Source organism: Schistocerca serialis, chromosome 1, assembly GCF_023864345.2.
Source record: "Schistocerca serialis cubense isolate TAMUIC-IGC-003099 chromosome 1, iqSchSeri2.2, whole genome shotgun sequence".
Classification (NCBI taxonomy): domain Eukaryota; kingdom Metazoa; phylum Arthropoda; class Insecta; order Orthoptera; family Acrididae; genus Schistocerca; species Schistocerca serialis.
The window spans coordinates 855493282-855515230 of record NC_064638.1 but is presented as its reverse complement, the minus strand read 5'-3'; the positions used below and the strand labels follow the sequence as shown (position 1 = coordinate 855515230).

The 21949-nt window shown below is 43.7% G+C and overlaps 1 protein-coding gene across 5 annotated transcripts in view; it reads left to right on the top strand.

Annotated features, from left to right (window-relative positions):
• Positions 1–21949, top strand: part of LOC126485413 (TOX high mobility group box family member 3-like) — a 489322-nt gene that overhangs the window by 199907 nt on the left and 267466 nt on the right. For 2 of the 5 annotated variants that reach the window (XM_050108875.1, XM_050108873.1), the window contains exon 1: positions 14566–15000. The exons of the other annotated variants lie outside the window; for them this stretch is intronic. The gene's annotated coding sequence lies outside the window, so the exon portion shown is untranslated. Of the gene's footprint in view, positions 1–14565; positions 15001–21949 lie in introns of those variants that run through there. 5 annotated transcript variants of the gene reach the window in all.

Here is a 21949-nt window from a genome sequence, read left to right as displayed (position 1 = left end):
AGTAACCCTTTCAAGAAGGTGTTTAACAGATCACCCATAGTCTTTGTTGTTGAACGTTGGTCTGAATTCACAAGAGCACCTACACATTCGACATTTTTTCGTCGATGTTTGAAGTTGAATCTCTCCCTGAGCGAGGTTTCACCTTTCAAGGTGAATTCTGCCTTTAAAAAATAAAAAAAATGCGCCAGCGAATAACTTGTGCACCTAATAAGGAATATTCCCCATATACATGCTTCAACTTTTCAAAGGTCACACGCGCGGATTCCCCAAGTTTAACACAAAACTTGACGGCATATGGTTTAAACTCCGCTGTTCAATTTTTGTAATACACAACAAAAACACAACTTCAGTGACGGCGCTCTCAGAAATCAGATGATGGTTGTACGTAGATGAAACTCGGACTGGGCGTCGAGAAGGGATGAATACACTGCTCTCCACAAGCAGAACAACACAGCATTGCCAGATCCCTCGCAGTGTTGTCAGTCTCATTACTTTTCTCACAGGCCTCATAGCGTAGTAGATAAACGTGTAGGGCGAGAAACCGAGTTTCTCAGGGTCTACCGGAGATTAATTCGTTGGAAACGAGATTAACCTATCGTGTTGCAATAAGCGATCGATGGCGGGAGACATTTCATCAGAACAAAGCTGGCCGGAATTGCATGGCACAAACGGCGAGATCGATGCAATGGGATCGCCGTGGAGATTTCGCAAACAGACTATAACAGCGGGGCGTTTCACGCTCAGTGTGATGTGGGATAACGCGCCAGCGGCGAGCACACACGCCGCCGTCACCGATAAAGGAAACCTCATTACCTGTGCAGCCGTCCCGTCGTGTTTGATGACCGTTCGAGCCAGTGCGCGCCGCGCCGCGCCCCTGCGTACTGGGACGCTCTGCTGCACACACGCCCCCTGCCCTCCCCACTGTGCGCACCGCCCCTGCACTGGTCAAGCCATCGCAAAATGAAGTTACAGTCCTCACGCTTCTACGTACAACAAACTAATCTTGCCTGCTTCGGCTAAGCTCGAATTTCTTCTTAAGTAGGCAATGGAAGTCGATGGTCACTCAGACAACAATGGGCACCAATGGCTGATCATGTCGGTCAGTAATGCGTTGCACAAAATTCTGACAACGAGTTGTGTACAGAAAGAATAGCAAAACTGGTTGATATACATGAAATGTATTCCCAGTTGTGAATGCAGACAACCATTAGCTGTATGATGGAATGACGACTTGGAAAATTGTGCCGGACCGGGACTCGAACCCGGATCTCCCGCTTATCGCGAGTGGTCCCTTACAAATAGGCTATCCGAGCATGGTTCAGGGCGGGACCGAACTTCCATACGTCGTCAACCATGTGTCTACAACCTGCACTCGTGCATCCATTATGTGCAGGGTGTATATAAATGAATATCGGGTTTTTTTACGCTTTATAATATTTATTATATTAAACTTACAGTTATAAATGACACGTCAAATGAAAGAGCAACTCAAATAGTTTTACCAAGAACCTTATAGATGATGTGTGTGAAATCTTATGGGACTTAACTGCTAAGGTCATCAGTCCCTAAGCTTACACACTACTTAACCTAAATTATCCTAAGGACAAACACACACACCCATGCCCGAGGGAGGACCCGAACCTCCGCCGGGACCAGCCGCACAGTCCATGACTGAAGAACCTTATAAATGTTCAATGTGAGCACCATTTGTCACACGGCACAAATCTAGTCTATGGCCGAGTTCTTCCCAAACGTTGATAAGTGTGTCTTCAGTGATTGTAGCACCAGGTGCTTCAATCCGGTTTCTTAATTGAAGGAGGTCTCCTGGTAGCGGAGGCACGTACACATGATCCTTGATGAAGCCCCAAAGGAAAAAATCGTGTGGTGTTAGGTCGGGTGAACGTGGAGGCTATGCAAAGCAAGCCCCGTCATTGGGCCCCTTGCGTTTGGGGAGAATCCGGCTATAGACTTGATGTGTGCCGTGTGACAAACGGAGCTCACATTGAACATTCATAAGGTTCTTGGGAAAACTGTCTTGAGTTGCTCTTTTACTTGACATATCATTTATAACTGTTAAGTGTAATGTAATAAATACTATAAAGCGTTAAAACACCGATATTCATTTATAAACACCGTGTATAATCCTGTGCAGGGGCGACATTTCACTTGAAAGTCGTCCGGTGTCGGCGGATAAATATTGTAGTCCCTGTGTTGTTTTGAAATGTATTACATTGTATTTGTCAACAGCACAGGTACTGGAGTAAGTTCAAATTAAATGTCTTCCCTGTACAAGAATATACATAGTAGATGTACGAGTGCAGGTTGTAGACAGATTGTTGACGACATATGGAAGTTCAGCTCTCGTCGTGTAGCGTGCTCGGATAGCCTATTGGTAGCCGGCACGGTACCTCACCGTGTTCGGTCAGGGAGCTGGTTGGCCTCTGTAATAAAAAAACTGAGTGGAAGGATCAACAAACGAACTTTAACGGAAGTCATGTGACGTCCACAACGAGCAAACCCAACGATAAAAAAAAAAATAAAAAAGTTAGAAAGAGACCGCTCACAATACGCGGGAAATCCACGTTCGAGTCCCGGTCCGGCACAAATTTTCATTGCTGTCATTCCATTATGCAGCTGACGGTTATCCATATTCGCAACTGCGAATACATTTCATGTATTTCAAGACCACTGCAGTCGCCGTGGTGCCTGTTTCTTCGGAAATGTGCACAGGCACTGCAATATCGTAAAACTGGTCGATACCGACTTCGAGGAAGGTCAGTTCGGGTTCCGGAAAAATGTAGGAATCTTCGAGGGAATAATAACCCTACACTTGTCTTAGAAGATATGTTGAAGAAAGGCAAACCTACTTTTACAGCATTCGTAGATTTAGAGAAAGCTTTCGACAATGTTGAAAATGCACTCGCTGAAATTCGGAAGGTAGCAAGGCCAAAATACAACGATCTAAAGGTTACCTACAAATTGTATAGTAAGCAGACAGAAGTTATAAGAGTCTACAGAAGAGAGAGGGACAGGTTTGTAGCCTATTGTCGATACTATTCAATCTAGCAAGCAGTAAAGGAAACCAATGAAAGTTTTGGGGAGAAAACTATAGTTGAAGAACAAGAAATTAAAACTTTGATATTTGCCGATGACATTGTAATTATCAGAAACAGCAATGGATTTAGAAGAGCTGTTGAACGGAATGGACAGTGTCTTGAAAGCATAAGAGGTTATACGGTGAGCATCAACAAAGTAAAACGAGGGCAGTCGAATTAAATGGGGCGATGCTGAGGGAATTAGGTTAAGAAATGAGGCACTAATAGTAGTAGATGAGTTTTGCGCAGGAAAATAACTGACGATGGATGTAGTGGAGAGGGTGTATCATTTAGGCTGGCAATGGCAAGAAAAGCAATTCTGGGATACATAATATAAAGTCAAGCAATAGTTAGTCTTTCCTGAAGGTATTTTTCAGGAGTGTATCCGTGTACAGAAGTGAAAGGTGTACTACAGTATAAACGGTTCGTACAAGAAGTGAAGTTGATTATATAGTGTTACAGGAGAGTGCTGAAGATTAGATGGATAAACCGATTACCTAACGAGGAGGCATTGATTACAAGTGTGGAGAAAAGAAATTTGTGGCATAAGTTGACAAAAAGAAGGGATCTGTTGATGGGACACATCCTGAGGCATAAAGGAATCGTCAATTTTGAATTGGAACGAAGAGGGAGACCAAGACGTGACAACAGTAAGCAGGTTCAAATAGATGCAGGTTGCAGTAGTTATGCAGAAATGGGCAGATCGTTGGCTACGCCGCCAGTAACCTTTGGCATTATGTTGCGGTTAACCTTAAGTAAACCTGTTGGTGGATGTGAAGTATTCCAAGAACAATGACTACGCTTAAGGTCAATACTGCAGGATAATCTGAATAAAATAATTTATCCGACAATCTTTTCCCTCAGCAGAGCACAAAGGGTATTAATTAGTTGAGTTTATCTCTCAGACAAGTCTTAGTTTTCAAAAACGTAATTTAGTCTTTTCTTGTCACCAAATGTTGTTCAAAAATGTGTGTGAAATATTATGGGACTTAACTGCTAAGATCAGCAGTCCCTAAGCTTACACACTACTTATCCCAAATTATCCTAAGGACAAACACACACACACCCATGCCCGAGGGAGGACTCGATCCTTCGCCGGGACCAGCCGCACAGTCCTTGACTGCAGCGCCTTAGACCGCTCGGCTAATCCACAAATGATGTCCGCCAAACCGAAATCGTAGATTAAATGGAGACACACTACCAGTACTTGCGTATTAATAACGCTTAAGAATAGACTGGTTTTAAATCAGCTGACATTCCGAATAAATACATTACGATTCAGGTATTAGCCGGTCGTTTCATGTATGCCCGCAGTACCGGCTATCTGGGACACTGGGCTCTACATCGCTTGTACCTCTCTAAGCTGCATCGTGGCTTGACCGTAATAGGTCTGCAACACGGACTTTATGCTTTCTATACAATACTAAGTTTTGTTTCGTATCAGCGATCTTCCACGCACAGCTGTCGCCGTATGTGTTATTACGTCATGATGTCATCGGTAGCATAGGAAAAACGTGCAGTTAGCATCTTTCCCAAAGCATCTAACGTACTCCACTGTATGACGTGGTTGTATACTGAATCACTGTGCTGTTTATATTGCGTAATGCTTTCCATACGGAGAGCAACGCAGCTTTAAAAATGGATGATGCAACCACTTTCCGTAAACAAAAATGGAAAAGCATGTAAGCTAGAAATGAAACTAAATGCCGATGACCTGTCACGCTCGAACGGGGGCAGACAGTGTCACACTTTACCACGGCGACGTGAGTTGGCAGCTAATGTGGCGTCCTTCACAATATCTAGCCTACGGTACTTGTGCATGCTTTGAACAGCTCTCTGCCTAGCTGTTCATACTAAAGGCGAGCAGGATCAGTGGCACACGTCGGCTGGGTGCTGTTGTTTAGCGCTGCAGGCAGGACGGCCCGGTATTTATATCTGTTTCCTTCGTATTTCAGTCGTCACGGCCGTTCTGCGCCACGTTTCCGTAGTCTGCTGCACGCGCTGTTTCTGTTTAGTTTTCTCTAGTGTTTACAAGAGGCACAGAACAACTGAATTCGGGCTCTTCTCCCAACCAAAAATGCCATCTCCGATTAAGCAAAACGATCATAAAATATGCTTTATGCGATTCTGAATGCGGGAAAAGTTGAGTATTGCTATGATATATCTCTCTCTATTTAATCCCTTACTGCAAGGAGCTTCAAATTATGGAAAACTACTACCTTTTGTACTAGAGGTGAAGGTGAAATATGATCATAGCATTTACATGATTTACAAAATCGAGTAGGTATAGTTATTGAAGACTTGTATAGCATCCACTACATAACCACTTTCTCTAACTCTCTCAGTCGGCCGCGGTGGTCTAGCGGTTCTAGGCGCGCAGTCCGGAACCGCGCGACTGCTACGGTCGCAGGTTCGAATCCTGCCTCGGGCATGGATGTGTGTGATGTCCTTAGTTTAGTTAGGTTTAAGTAGTTCTAAGTTCTAGGGGACTGATAACCACAGTAGTTAAGTCCCATAGTGCTCAGAGCCATTTGAACCATTTTTTCTAACTCTCTCTCAAAATCCTTTGCCTGTTTCTTGATTCAAATGAGAAACCACCATCATGTATCAGAAAATATTTTCTAATACGATATAGGTTCCGCATAACTTGGTTTAATCTTCGTCACGACAGAAAAGTTGCCACAATATTTTCGTGGGATGTTCGAAACTCATGTTTTCTCTGAAAAGTTCATGTCGCGGGCACTAACTGTCGCGATTTGGAATAGGGCGTACAGTTCTCTTACTACCATTCACTAACCGAAATTCCATTCCCTCAGCTGAGTGGTCAGCGCTCTGACTGTCATGCTTGGGGACAAGGGGTAGTGTTGTCCTCATTTATCATTTCATCATCATCGACACCCAATTCACCTTATTTGGTGTCAATTGGCAGGGTTTGCCACTTGTCGGACGAACTTCCCCAGGTGCGGACTCCTGGCCAGCAGTTCCATACGATCAGTTCATTTCACTAACCTGCGTGCGAAGTGGGGCTGCGGTAAGAAACTGGAGCCGCATTCGGGCGAAGTAAGCTTCGAATCCCCATTCGGAACCAGATTGAGGTTTATCATACTTTTTTTAGGCAAATGGCGTCATGATTTTTTAATTGTTTCATCATGAATTTCTGTAAGTCATCAGAAAGCTAGTTCTTTATTTTTAAAGAGACTAATGTAGACTGACGTTAAACGCGTACTTTATTGGTCTATCTACCGTCCTTTCGGATGTCTAGTTTTCAGCACAGCCACACCTACGTCTTTCACTTCAGTTTGTTCCCTGATAAAAATGGCTCTGAGCACTATGCGACTTAATTTCTGAGGTCATCACTCGCCTAGAACTTAGAACTACTTAAACCTAACTAACCTAAGGACATCACACACATCCATGCCCGAGGCAGGATTCGAACCTGCGACCGTAGCGGTCACGCGGCTCCAGACTGTAGCGCCTGTGACCGTAGCGGTCGCGCGGTTCCAGACTGTAGCGCCTAGAACCACTCGGCCACCCCGACCGGCTGTTCCCTGATAAATTTGTCTTCCTGTCTCTCGTAGTGACTCCCAACATGCACCTTGGCATTGTTCGCTGAGAAACCCTTATTTTTGAATGGATTTCGGCGTAAAATTTCATGATCTACAGACATAAGTAAAAACTGGTAATACTCGTATACTTTGGCTTCAGACATATCCAGATCTTCACTTTGAAATTCCTGTTTTATTTAGCAAAAGTATCTCAGGGACCGTTTTTTCTATTCTGTTCGTCATTTTGCTTGACAGTTTTGTCGTTATATTCAACTACACTAAAAATAAAAATCTCGTACTCTAATTCTCTGACTTCATTGTTAATTTGCTGTATTTGATTTCGATATGTTGACAGTACATATTTTTTTGTTTTGTTTTTCTGTCATTCATTTTCAGACCTACTTTCAAACTCACGCTTTTAACGAACGAACTTGCAGCATGCTACAGGTGAAAAATGGGCCCGCGACTTGTTTCATAAGTGTAATAAATGGTTGTTAACTCCGTCGTATGTTGCATTAAGTAGTATTTTTATTTTTTGTTATTTCTTGATGGTGACTAGTTCCGGATACCTATGTCTATTTTCAAACCATCCGTGTCGAACTGTGGCAATACAGGCGAAATCCTAAGTACAAAAACTCCAGTGCATAGGCTGTACAAAGGTTTTCGCCTGTATTGTCACACTAATGATACGGATGGTTTGAAAATGGACGTAGGTGTCCGAAACTAGTCACCATCAAGAAATAACAAAAAATACTACTTACTGCAACTTACGACGGATCTACTACCATTTATTTCACTCTTTTAGCATTCATGATATCTACGGAAATATCTTTCCTGTTAATATTATAACAGCGTTTTAACACAAACTAACTAAAATTACGAACAATCACTGTGGATGTTATTTTAGCTTACTTTTGATAAGGCTGTCAGCGACGAGAACATGTGTTGCTTTTCTTCTGTGTCACTGCGCTCATGTGATCCAGCTAGTGCACATGGCTCCATTATCCTTCGCCTCCCGCAAGGAGCATTCGCAGGGAGGGGGAGGGGAATAATTATAGGTTGCACGCCGGAACTGGGTCGCGGAGTGCTCGTAATTCAGACGAGTCACGACTCAATATCCACACAATGACGTCACGCCACTCAACGATAAACAGCAACAGGCCCGGCCGGCCGTGGGACCACGTTCGCCACAGAATACTTGGTATATCTGGCGAACAGCAATCTGCCCCCTTTACGTTTCTGTCTTACGAGGCTGAGGAGGATGGTGCGTTTCGAATCCGTACGTCTCGCCGTGGGTTCACTCCACAGACTTTTCGGTTATCTTCCTGCGAGAGGGAAACGGCTAATGTGCGGTGAAATTGAGGTACCGTCCAATTCACCGTGCAATTCCCCCCAGAGTCTTTCTTTTTGCTAGAAACAGCAAATGCTAGCCGCAAGTTCTTCACGCATCTCGCAACAAACTGCACCGCCGCAAAGCTAATATTCCTAGAGATACTGTCACGGCGTTTCGCTTATTTAGCGCACGCCGTTGCTGAGCATAGTCGTCTCCCCGCTACGCTGATGACGTCCGCATTTCGCCACATTACGTGGTAACGTTGCTATCATCTTCACTGGAAATTTCTTTCGTTTTATGTTCTTAGCGAGGCAGTTTCAACATTCTTGGATACCACCACGGGGGCAGGGATCTTTCATCTTCCAATGTCTATGGTTCTAAACAGGTGACGTAATCTAATGGAGGTGAATCTATAGATCAATGCAACGTCGACATAGTTGTTACCGGATAAAATCAAGGGAGGGGTTGGAGAGTCACGGAAATACGTCAGCATGGTTGGTTGGTTGGTTGGTTTGGGGAAGGAGACCAGACAGCGTGGTCATCGGTCTCATCGGATTAGGGAAGGATGGGGAAGGAAGTCGGCCGTGCCCTTTCAGAGGAACCATCCCGGCATTTGCCTGGAGTGATTTAAGGAAATCACGGAAAACCTAAATCAGGATGGCCGGACGCGGGATTGAACCGTCGTCCTTCCGAATGCGAGTCCAGTGTGCTACCACTGCGCCACCTCGCTCGGTTTCGTCAGCATGAACTAACTGAGAAAACCCCAACAACTCTCTGTCCAATTAATGTGGAAGTTAACGGTCGAAGATGATCTTCAAAACGCTGCGATGCGACAGGGGAGCTCTAGAGGCGGAGCTGAGTATTTCAATAACAAAGTATTGAAATGCATTACGACATGCAAGAGACGACCGGGAAACAGTGTGGTGTTCAGGGAGGGACGTTCACGAAAACCACATTATTTAAAATGTGCAAAAAATTCACAATTTTGATGATATGGAGCTGAGATATTGTACAATGCTTTACATGAAATTAACACATTTACTGTTGAGTTCCTTAGATTAGTGTTATTTAACTTTTTTGTGGAATTTAAAAACTTTGTTTTCAAAAAGTAATATATGCACCTTTTTCTCAGAAAGTATTCAAGAGATTTCTACAAAATTTTCTTTGTTTAATCTCTTTGCGTATATTAAGCTTTTCTCATGAGGTTTTTTGAACACACCGAATAGTAGAATTTTAATGATTTTTTTAAAATACATTTTGTAAGTATAATATAAAACTAATGCAAAATTCCAAGCACTTTGCCCCATGTCTCAGCTTACACGCAGAATTCCAAAATTTATTTTGAGACAACATTTATTGCCTTTATAGAAGAAATAAGTCCAGAAAATTTCATAATTCGAACCTTCATATCCTGAGAAAAAGATACATAAAATTTAAGAAATATAATTTTCAGAAAGTTCAACCTAACGTTTTTTCTTACATCATCTCTTCAGAAGGCCTCAGATCTGTTCTCGATGACCCCTTTCCCTAGGAGGTTTCTCGTCTGATTTCTTGTTTCCTGCCTTCTTTCCTTTACCAAGTCTTCAACTGAGTTTTCAGTTGCAAAGAAGCGCCGTAAATCTATTTTTCCCAAGACGTCTTAGGTGAAATTTTATACATTAAAGTCCATACTCTCTAATACCTTCATCCTCCCAACGTTCCCATCTTTAAATATAAGAACTGCATCATAAGCTGCAATTCTGACAACGTAGCACATGAAAATGTGGTTTTGGGGCATCGTTTCCGTATGAGTTAATTTAGAGACTCATTTGGATTCTGGGTTTTTTAGAAGTTCAAGATCGGCCTGAAACCTGTACACGAGCTTGACAACATCCAGGATACAATTTCCTTGTGAATGTAAGCGTTCTTAAGTCTCTAAGTCTCTAAGTCTGTAGATATTTACTCCAGTTAATGTGGCACAGATGATGAATGGGATGTTCCTCTCCTGACACCACATGGATAAATGTAGCCCATACTGCACTTTTCATGTCACTTATCATGGATGGGTTCTCCCTGACAGCCTTGCCTAATACATCTGAATAGTATCTGTCGTCTTCTTTGTGAGTCGATTGTGTCCACCCTCACCCTTTCCATCTTCCAACTTTTTGCCCTTCGTATCGCTGATACATTTCTTCAATCTCAACCCATTCTCTTCTGGTTGTGTCCAATGCAGCCTTCTAGATGTATCCCTTGCAAGTCTGCTTGAAGTAATCCACACAGTCGTTATTGACCGAGCTAGTATTGAAGTGTTGCTCCTAAAAGTGGGCGTGGCAGGAAGGACACGTCGCATATTTAGTTATTTTTCAGGAACTTCGGATGCGATTTCATCGTTGAAACTTCCGGAACGTATTGTCTTTGAATTCTACTAATAAATTAAAATATAAAATGAAAATTGACATTTTCGGTCAATTTCATAAACCGTTCACCTTAATGAGGTCTGATGCAATAGCCGTCAATCTATATTTAAATTATGATTAATATGACATTTAACAATGTACTAAAATATCATTTCATACTCGACGTAAATACTAAAGACTCTACATGTTTAAACAACTAGACCGGTGTCCGAGGTACTACCTTCCGGCGATTTTTTCGTTTCATTAGAGGCGATAATTAGAGCGGAAGGTGGAGCCCAATTTCATGGTTGGAAAAGGAACTGATAGAGCATGTTAATGGAAACATTGGACGCTGATAACCTCGTCGTTGGGCGCCCTTAAAACCGCAAACACACGCTAATGGAAACACCCCAATATTAGCTTGTAGGGCTGTATGGGAAACAAAGATGATATAAGGCAGATTGGGCGAACTGGTATTTGCATTCGATTCAAGCAGATTAGCATTGACGTACACAACACTGCACTATTTCGCTCGTTGTTAGTATATATGACGCGCTCACTGTCTTTCGGTATAAACAATTTGCATTAAGTGGCAACGTGTGAATTTAGTTGAGTGAAATAAGCGGCTCGCATAATCGCTGATGAAACAGATTGCTCTGGCGACCTCTCTAACAACGCAATAGTCCACAGTCACAATTCGTCGAGGCAAGGATTTTACAATTCCGCGGTACATGGTCGCAGGTAGATGTTTGCATCTAACGTTCATGTTCTGCTCACTCAGATCCGGTGCATTAACAGCAGGAGCTCTAAGCCTGCGCTCTATGACACCTCAAATGAGCTTGATAAGTTTGTTATATGGTGAATTTGGGGATGGAATGTCAACGGAAAGTATTTCTGTCCTCGAATCACTGTAATACTATTGTGACCTTGTAAAGAGAACATCCGTGCATCTGGAAGATGCTATGCTATTTGAAGAACGTCAGCCATGCGTGAATGCAATTAATCAGAAGCAGCACTTGACAAACCTTTGTAAGCCCCACGGTGGCTTACAAGAACCACAAGTCTTCTGCAGCACGCCGACCGTTGTGGCCGAATGGTTCTAGGCGCTTAAGTCCGGAACCGCGCTGCTGCTACGGTCGCAGGTTCAAATCCTGCCTCGGGCATGGATGAGTGTGATGTTCTTAGGTTAGTTAGGTTTAAGTAGTTCTAAGTCTAGGGGACAGATGACCTCAGATGTTAAGTCCCATAGTGCTTAGAGCCATTTGAACCATATCTTCTGCAGCGCAATACTGCCAAACTGGTCTGGGTCGCACAAGTACCGCGGCGCATTCGACGAACTGACTTTCCCCTTCAAGGTATCTTCCGACACGGGCACAGGCGTGATGTAACCCGAAGCGTTGTGTTCTCGTGGCTATTTCTCCTACACATGTCACTAAATTGAAGTCCCCCGTCACGTTTTTTTTTCTGTATGTGAAAGCTAATCTCAGGACCGAATGTAGGGGTTTTTATACAGGTTGTCACTGATGGGTAGATTGATTCACGATGAACGTTTGTGTATATAATTCATTATCGCTACACCAAATCAAATCATACCGCCGAGATGCTTTGTGATAACAGTGCGAAGCTGGGGCATGTCGGTAAATAAATATTTCTTTGATTCAAGAAGTTCTGACGCATTGATTGGTCGCTGGGAATATGTAACGAATGATGCCTTCAAAGACAAATGCGGTCCCTCAGATTGTCACCAATCACGTTTTGCAGGTCACTTGTTCTTCCTACATGCACATTCTTGGATGTGACATGGACGTTAAAGCTGTGTCACCCACTAGCAGTATCCTCAGAGTTCGCCAATTTTCGACAGATACCAGCGATGGCAACATGTGTAGAACCGAACAGCCACCCCGTTTCCTTGATACCATTGCTCGCAACTAGGCAATCAAAATGCGTATATCGTTTGTCGAACTCGTTTGAATTAGAAAATTTCCCGAGTCTCTTTATCCCTAAAATTTGTTACATAGTTCATTGTAGTTCGTAACCTCTGTACTGACATGGCCACTACGTCATGGTTGGCCAGTATAGAACAAAATCCCTAACACAGCCCAGGCCCTAACCAAAATATTGTCCCTTTCGTGTACAAAAGATCATGAGGCAATTTTTGGCAGGAGATATTTGTGTTTCCAGGAAAAGCAGTAATGCATTCATCTAAAAGATGATACCACGCCCAGACTGAACACAAGTAACGATTTGGTATCTGCTCCTATTCACGCCTTATGTCATCACTTCCAAGTGGTTCCGCATGCTCTTGAATGGGTCTCTTGAATAAAAGCAAATTAGTTGCTGTTCTCCAAACTCTTGTCCTCAAAATATCGAGTTGTAATAGGTTTATTTTCGAACAGCTTTTCTGAAACAGTATGGGGAAAATGTAACCTATTACTGAAAGAGGAACTGACTGTATTACAGCGCGTACATCAGTCCATGTCTAATGATCTTACCGTCGACATGATGTTTAATCTTATGTCCTTCCTTCCTTCCGTCATTTAAAGTTCAGTCTGTCAAAAGCTTGTGAAGTCAAAACGATGATTTCACGATCAACGAAGAAAGGTGCCTCGTGTTATGTTGCTGGGTCCTGCTGGAACTATTACCCTGTCCACAAGCACATGGAAAGTTGTCTGTTTCTGCATTATCGGCTTTTCAAGAGCTCTGATACAGGTATGTAATCATGAACGAGACGATGTAAAAGGAAAACACGAAGTCCATTGTGCAACATGAGCGGCGCATTGTCAGAAAACAGGACATGTTCAGGGTTTCCTACAGACAGTTCTCCTGCAATATGGATACCAAGCGCATAACACTGTGCGGCTCAAATGGTGCGTCAACTTGAAACACACTCCAATGAGATAAGGGACAGAGTATGATTCTTGTGAGTGTCTGAATTGCACACAGATTCACCGTGAAATTCTGATGGTACATGGACCACATGCAATGTCGTGTCTAGCGGTAGAGATATGGTGCCAACAATTTGATTAAGGCCGCACAGACGTGGATGGTGATAAATCGGGAAGAACAGATCTTGCACCACGCGATTTCCACCTTTTCGACAACCTGAAAGAACGTCTGGAGGAAAGAAGTTTTCCATCGATTAGGACGTTCACACCGCGGTTCTCGAATTGTTCCGTGATCAAAGAGAAATTTCGTCGAAGAATTTAGCGATTGGTAGAACACACATTTGTGACTATGTTGAAAAATAATGTTCTGTATATGTGCCTGAAGTGTGATGCAGCATTCAATAGAAACTACTTGGTCTGTCATTATTAGGACAAATTTTCAGAAGTCCCCTAATACCAACATAAGAGCAGAAATCATTTCACAAGGTAGAATCGAAGGTATGTGCATGTGTCTTACCTGGGCACTCAAATTTTAACAAGCTCTCGTAACGGACAGAAACCATCATTGCAGTAAACCATCACAAAATAATCATATGAAACTGTTTCTCCCTCAGTATATGCTAGTTACTGTACCTCGATGCTTTTAGGAATTTCAGAAATGACACAAAGAACGGTATGACTTAGTTGCGTATGAGACAACGCCGACGTCTACTGAAACAAATCTGAGTGTGGATGTAGAATGAAGTAAGAAAAGTGTAAGAAGTATGGTGCCGTCGGCTTTCCTAAGTATGACGTTTCTGATAGCTTCAGAGGTTTACCAGAGTATGAGCGCCGCCACTGTAGATAGGGAGACGAAGGGGAGAAGTTTCTGATCTGCTTTTGCTGCTCTACTTTGCCGCAAAACGTGGTACTACAGGAGACGTGCTGCTTCAAATAATTATAAATTTCGGCGGAGAAAGGTCACAACAGCGGGAGCACTCAGGTAGCATCTACCGCCGAGGGTCAGCAGTGGAGCTTTTGATTCGTAAACAGCGTGTGCCTTTGGTTGTTAATTGAGAAGCACACCATAACGCTATATTGTGTTTTCAGCTAAAGCGACAAACTTTTTCATCTAGACTGAGCATCACTTTTGATTACTGTGCTAATTAAATATCGCATTCAATTTAATTTTTAACGCGGCGTTGTAAAAGCGCGTTAATAAAGCCATCCGTGTTAACACGAGAATTTAAAATGCGCTCCGGCGGGCGGACGCCGCCGCCGCTGCGCCGCTGCTCGACACGTGTCGCCCTCTACTGCCAACATGGCCGCCGTGCGCACCGTCCAGCGCCAGCAGGACGCCCGCGGCCAGCTCGCGAAACACGTGATGGAGTCGCGTCCGTTCGCTGCACACATGTTTCAACGTTTAACTCACACCTTCCTCGGCACGGAATACGTTGCACTTGTAGATAAACAACTGTGTACGATATCTGCGAACTACGGTATAACGAAGTCGCCTGATAGTTGACAAGTGAACACTGTTTCTAGAGCCTGTAAACGCACACAGCGCTAACAAAACAAACACACACAACACAAGTAAACACACGGGTGTGCATATACTTCATCTCATCTGGCTTTCTTCTGCTAGAGTACATAACAGTTAATTCGCAGTCTGTTAAATGGTGAAATGAAGTGTCTTTCGGATTCTTGACAAAAGAATAGGTTAAGCGGAAAGAGTGATTTTCATAATTTGTGTGGTTTTCGCCTTCGTCGCTGGTGATTCACCTGGAGGTGAGTTTTATTATATTTCTCTGCTCTTGCATTAGATATAAGATTTTGGATTTTATAAATGCCGAGGCTGACGAGAAAAATAAACTGTCGAAAAATATTTCTTGTGTGGCATGGGAAATTTACAAGCCAAAACTTAACATATTCTGCGTGTGAGTTCATTAGGATCGGATGAGAAGCAGTGTTAGTATTGTCAAGTGCAAATTAGGGGGTTAGACATCACTGGATAGAGGACCTTGAAGAAAGAGGTGATGTACATAATATTACGAATGAATCAAAGATACAGGTAGGATGTTGGGAACATATCAGTATCAGAAAGTGACAATTTCAAGTTGTGAGAAGAGCGAAAGCCACGGTATTTTCTTTCGTAACAACCTCGAGAGAAGTTAGTGGATCAACTACAACTTGGAGAGTACCCAAACAAGGAAAATGCGAATGGAATTAAAAAAAGTTGATTGACACAAGAAGGGAGAGACGCAAAATGAGTGCCGCAGTGCATAAAAAAAATGAATAAAATGTTCTGAAACGGAAACGTTGAATGTGGACAGAAGAGTAGACACGTAAAAAGTTATCACGTGGTGTTTGGCTGCGGGCGCCGTCGCGACAGCACTCTTTTACTCAGCGCCCAGCCGTAAAGCGATGTTTATTTCAGAGCCATCTGGTGCCAAGACGTTGACAAGAATATTACAACAGCAGCTGCCCTTTCCTCCAACATCGCTTCTAAATGTGGGTAGGACCACTGCAGCACCGGTTCCTGCGAGACTCTCCCTGTGTCTGTAAAGTAATTGTTGGCACAGCGCTGCCAATCTCACATACTGAAATAAGTATAAATTACAAACCCCCACCCCAATAATAAAGATGCACAACGCATGAGAGACCGGATTTCAGGGCTTGACACTGCAAACTGTAATTTCTAATCATTTGTCGAAGTTGGATATACAGGCGTTGGACATGAAAAAACTGCTAGAAGTGCATGCTTGGCCATAAATGCTGGTGCTAGCCAAGCGTATGTTGCGCTGTTGTATTTGACCACGAACGGCACCTGTGCAATACCCTCAATATGTGGCAAGTGTCAGTCCTGGTCAGAACAACGTTCTGTGTAGTTGTGACTGCGTTAATTCGATGCTAAGTGAATTCGAACGTTTGCAAATGGTTGGTACTCCTATGGCACGTGTTTGTGTAACCAAGGTAGCCGAAGTGTTTGGTGTTTCAATGGGCGCCATATCAAATATTTATATCCTACACAGGGAAAGCGGCAAAACATCATCCGCTAAGTCACACTGCTGACGAAAGAATGTATTGGGTGATCGTTAAACAGACCTCCACTGAAGAGGATTGTGACGAAAAATAAGAGGCCCACTGCTGCAAAAGTCGCTGCAGAACCGGATGTCGCACTCGCGAACCCTGTTAACAACAAAACACCACGAAGGGAGCTCCATAAGCAGGGAACTGCAGGGCGAGCTGGAATTTCAGAACCATTCGTCAATGATGCAGATGGCTCAAATGGCTCTGAGCACTATGGGACTTAACATCTAAGGTCATCAGTCCCCTAGAACTTAGAACTACTTAAACCTAACTAACCTAAGGACATCACACAACACCCAGCCATCACGAGACAGAGAAAATCCCTGACCCCGCCGGGAATCGAACCCGGGCGTGGAAGCGAGAACGCTACCGCACGACCACTAGATGCGGGCAGTGATGCAGATGCTCGTAACAGGAGAAAATGGTGCCAAGGCATAAAACCTGGACTATGGAGCAATGGAAAAAAGTCATTTGGTCGGATGGGTCTCGTTTCACACTATCTTCTGGCCGAGTTTACGTCCCAAGAGCGAAACATGGCAGGAGTTAAGTGATGATTTGGGCAGCCATATTGTGGTACTCCATGGCCTCCATGGGTGCTCTCCGAGGTCGCATTAATGTGAAGGATTATGTGACCATTTTGGCTGATCAGATACATCCCACAGTACAACTTTTGTTCGCCAATGGTGATGCTGTGTTCCAAGACGACGGTGCCCCTGTTCACACACATTGTATCGTCGAGGTCTGGTTCTGTGACCACCGTTATGACGTCTGTTGTTGTGACCACGAGGATGAATTGTCGCATCCTCCCTTGATACCACAGTTACCAGATCTCACTATTATTGAGCGTTTGTGGTCTGCTTTGGAGAGAAGGGTGCATGATCACCTGAACTAGTATTATTTTGCAGGAAGAATGGTGTAAGATTTCCCATAAAACCATACAGGACCTGTATTTCTCCATTCCGAGACGACAGGAATCTGTTTTTAGTAGCAACGCTTTTCTACACCGTAAAAGGCATGGTGGTAATGTGTTCTTTCCATATTTTTGTCGATCAGCTGCATGTTGGTATGTTACATGAAACTCGGTTGCTCCAACCCGTTGCAAGGGTTTCAATTTTTTTTTTTTTTTTTTTTTTTTTTTTCAAGGGGCACTGTTTCAGTAATTCAGTATTAAAGACGGCAACGAATCTTCCCGCTACTTTAGGCCAGTTGAAGTAAGAAAATCAACCTGCATAACTTCACTGTACAGTGCAGCTTTTCTCAGACTCTGCCTCCATAATTGCTAAAGAAACAAAGATGAAAGAATGACGTGAACCTGCAGTGATCTTACACGCAAATTGGAACCATTGTAGCCGAATAATGTGTCAAAAGAGGAGGGCAGCCTTACCTTCACGTCGTCTCTAAAACACAGTGGTGCATCATTACCATTCAGCTTTGGAACTGGATCAGAAAGGGAAACCACTGAACTTCATTTGGAGGATTTCAAACCTCTGACTTTATTTATTGCAGCATGGTAATATTGAAACCCTCTTAGTAATAAGTCGTCTTTCGGAAATAACAATTTCTAATATAAAACACGATTTTCTCCCTCAGTTCATGGCATTTACGCGTTCGTTATTTAACGCAAGAATCGAGCATTTTGGACTGCAAAATTTCATAAACTTTAACCCATTTTACTCCCTGGAGCGATGTGAAAAATCTGTTCATACCACACTACTTTTGTTCCATTACGTACGACAATTTTTTGATGACCATGCACCATTTACTGCCTGGAAGCTTCATGTCCAATATTGAGGATTTTGGACGTTGCTGGTCAGCTGCGGCTGTTAAATTTTATAGCTTTGTCGCCGAATTGTTTTGCGAAGCATCTTTTTAAAGGTGCCGGCTGCTGCTTTTGTTACGTTACTTCCACTGCAATTTTCAGCAGCCCTCGTCAGTGTTCGGCAATCGTTATGAGTGAGGGTTGCGTTTCCACTGTTGACTTGATTAACGTAGGTCGTCAAAGCAGATATTGTGCCGATTAATGAAGTTTCATAAAATGGCAGCTGTTGCTACATTCTCAAACTAAACGTGCACGAACTGTCCGATCTCAGAATTCTACATAGTAGCAAAGGCCTTTTCACAGAGAGAATTATATACCCTGTACGGCTCTTACACAGTATACGAAGACATAGCCGTAACAATTCACGTCACAGTGACTATCCATCCCGGAGGACTCAAAAAAATGGTTTAAATGGCTCTGAGCACTATGGGACTTAACTTCTGAGGTCATCAGTCCCCTAGAACTTAATACTTAAACCTAACTAACCTAAGGACATCACACACATTCATGCCCGAGGCAGGATTCGAACCTGCGACCGTAGCTGTCGCGCGGTTCCAGACTGTAGCGCCTAGAACCGCTAGGCCACCCGGAGACTCACTTTTGAGTACGATATGTTGCCAGTGGGACTGGCTGCCCTCTCTAAGGCTCCTGCGAGGACCGTCGTTCCATCGTGCATTTGTGTGAATGTGAGCCGGGGCAGGTGGTTGTCAGCTGCGACGGGCTCAGATCTGCCCCCGCCACCTCCGCCATGTCCCCCACCGCGCGGCTCTGCGACGAGAAACTCGCTTCCGCCAAGTTTTACCGTTACTTTGCAACTTACAGCTCTCAACTTTCACCGTTATTAATTTTGTTGCATAGCTCTCTTGATTATAGATAATTTAATTCTGGCCTTAATTTCGTTTTAAACAAGACGTAATATCGTGCTTCATAAATTCTCACATTACGAAAACTCGCCGTGTTTAGGTAAATGCTGTTAGGAAAGTTGCCGTTCGCTTCTTTCGAGAAGTTCCCATATTGGGAAAAGCTTCATTGTCGTCAGTAACTGTCAAGAGGCGGTGAATTACAAACACGTTTTATTTCAGAAAACTTCCGAGTGATACTGTACCCCCCAGAATAAAAACCAGCAGAGACTAGAAAAAATACCGAAGTACAGTAATTTAGCTAACTCGTATTTTGACTACATTTTTGCGGTCACTGTTACAAAAAGTATCACTCATCTTTTCGGAAGTAAAGTGTTGTAGGGCATATTCTCTATCGCCGATTGCCTAAATAAAATTGATATTATTTCTCACTACTGCACGTTTCCTTTTCTCTCTCGCAGCGATAGAGCATTTCGTGCATATAGATACCTTTCTTAATCTCGAAGAGAATCAGAGGAATGTATGATTTGATTTTTAACCCAGTCAAGAGGCAGTTGATACGGGTGCTCTAATGGTGTGTGTGTGTGTGTGTGAGAGAGAGAGAGAGAGAGAGAGAGAGAGAGAGAGAGAGAGAGAGAGACTGACTGACTGACTATGGTGAAACACCTATTTCTTTGAAACACATTCATTTCGAGGTTCATTTCATCCGTAAACCTTGACTGTGCATAGGACGCTGGTGACTAATGCAGTTAGAATGAAAAGGCGTGTTTTCGTGACCTTGTGCTTGATACAAACGGACGCTTGTCAGTTTGACAGCGCTGTTTTCCGCTCATTTTGGTTTCTTTATCTGTTTTCTTTTTTGCAGCCTGTTCGTTGATGAGAGATTCTGACGTGAACCACATAGCGTAAAGACAAAAAATCTCTTTATGATTCATGTACCAAGTAACGACAAATCCACATGGACGTTGTCGAAACAAAAGTTCCAATTTTCACTGCAGTCTGCATCGGAGCCACATGATTTCGATACTGCGACGCCGCTGTACCTTCCACGACGTTTCACTCTCACTTCTCAATAAAGCACAAATGAGGCTTTGTAGGCCTACTACTTTGCCGTCGAAAGAATTAACATGTTTAAACGAGACAAGTGGGTCGATTGTGGAATAGCGGACTTGTTACTGCTAGGAGCAAGTTTCAAACCCTAATACGGCAACTCAGATTTAGGCTAAAGTTAAAGAGCAGTTCACTGTAACTTTTGTGATTACACATCGGAACTTCTGCCGCTAATCCCTCCCCTACCACACTCTCGACACCCAACTATCACATCAAAATTAAGCCTTGGTCCCATTTATAATTCCACCACTTCCAGCGAGGGCATCTGCGCATTTCAAAAGAAGAAGAAAAGACCGTCATGGATTCATTTAAGGTGATGGCATGCATACGAAACTGCAGCAACCGAAATACGCTATCAGGCTTTTTAAATCGCACTGGCACGTCTAATAACGTAACAGCTTCATTGTTTCGAAACGCATGTGCCGTATTGAAGACTCAAGAGAAATATAACAAATTAGAAATATAATAGCCAAATTAATTTCAGTTCAGTTAGCATCTCCTTTTTCTTCTTCTTGTTCTTGTCCTCCTTCTTCGGTCTATATCAATCCATTGCTGGATATAAGCCTCTTCCATATGTGTCCATTGCCTTCGACTGTGAGCCCTGGTACGATTGTGTTCCAACCACCAGCTTCACGTCATCTCTTTTAGTGTCTTCCAATGCCTCTGTTGCTGTCCCAGAGTAGGGTTTAATGTTCCGTCTACAACGAGGTCAATAAAGACGGAGTACAAGCTCGGATTGTTTCAAGGATGGGGAAGAAAATCGGCGTGTCCTTTCAGAGGAACCCATGCCGACTTATGCTTGAAGCGATTCAGGGAAATCACGGAAAACCTAAATCGGGATGGTCGAAAGCGGATTCGAACCGCCATCCTCCCGAATGCGAATCCCCTGTGCTAACCTCTCTCTGCGGGTGCGGGTGCTTGTCGCAATCGACTCAGGAGTCTATTTGCCCAGGAAAGCATGCTGTTAAATCTCTTGATGAGCCTCCTCCGATACGGCACATCGGCCACCCTGATTTACGACCGTAACCGCAGCGGGGATCATTAGTTTGTTTCTTAATTACCCTAAATCTTTTTCGCGTAGCTGACGGTTTTCGTAATTATGAAGCCAGCGCGCTTAGTCGTAATTCATTCTCCTTCACATCTCCGTCCTTCATTTAACGTGGCGCATATTAAAGTCAGCTGCGTCGAAATATGGCCCGGGGAAATGCCCGTGTGGAGGATTAACATACACGGGGTTAGAACGTGTAACACAGACCCACTGTGTGTATCGGTAACACGTTTTATTGTGTATTCAAAATAGTACTCATCCCGAGGAACTCGTTTTCACGTGACCTCCAGTTTACGGCGGTACAGTCGCGGCGAAGAGAGAAGCAGCAGTGGCGCACGGAGCCGTGGAGGGACCCGCGCCGCCTCAGCCGCGCGCCGCATGGCCCCGGCTGTACCACATCCGGTTCCATAATATAATCTTGTATGTAGTTTGATGAGAACTTGTACGCTCCTGCGACGCTAAAAGTGGCTCTTTACAGTTGCGGCAGGGTAAACAGCGCAGCGGGAGGACTCTTCGCCTCCAGTGATTCACGGCCGGGCTCGCCTCCTCTCGCCTTCCGTTCGGCCTTCGCCCCTAATTCGTTGCGGCCAATCTTGTTACGATTGCGAAACATCCGACGTCATCGCTCTATTCATCCTGTTCCTGACTATGATTATAAAGTGGCGTCGAGAGACGCGACGTTAACATATGTCGGAGCAGAGAAAAATAAAGAATCACAAACAAATCGGATGTTATACACACATATTTTTGATTTGGCACTGGAACAGCACGCTGCTTTTTGTCTTGAACACACACATATGTTTCGGTAAT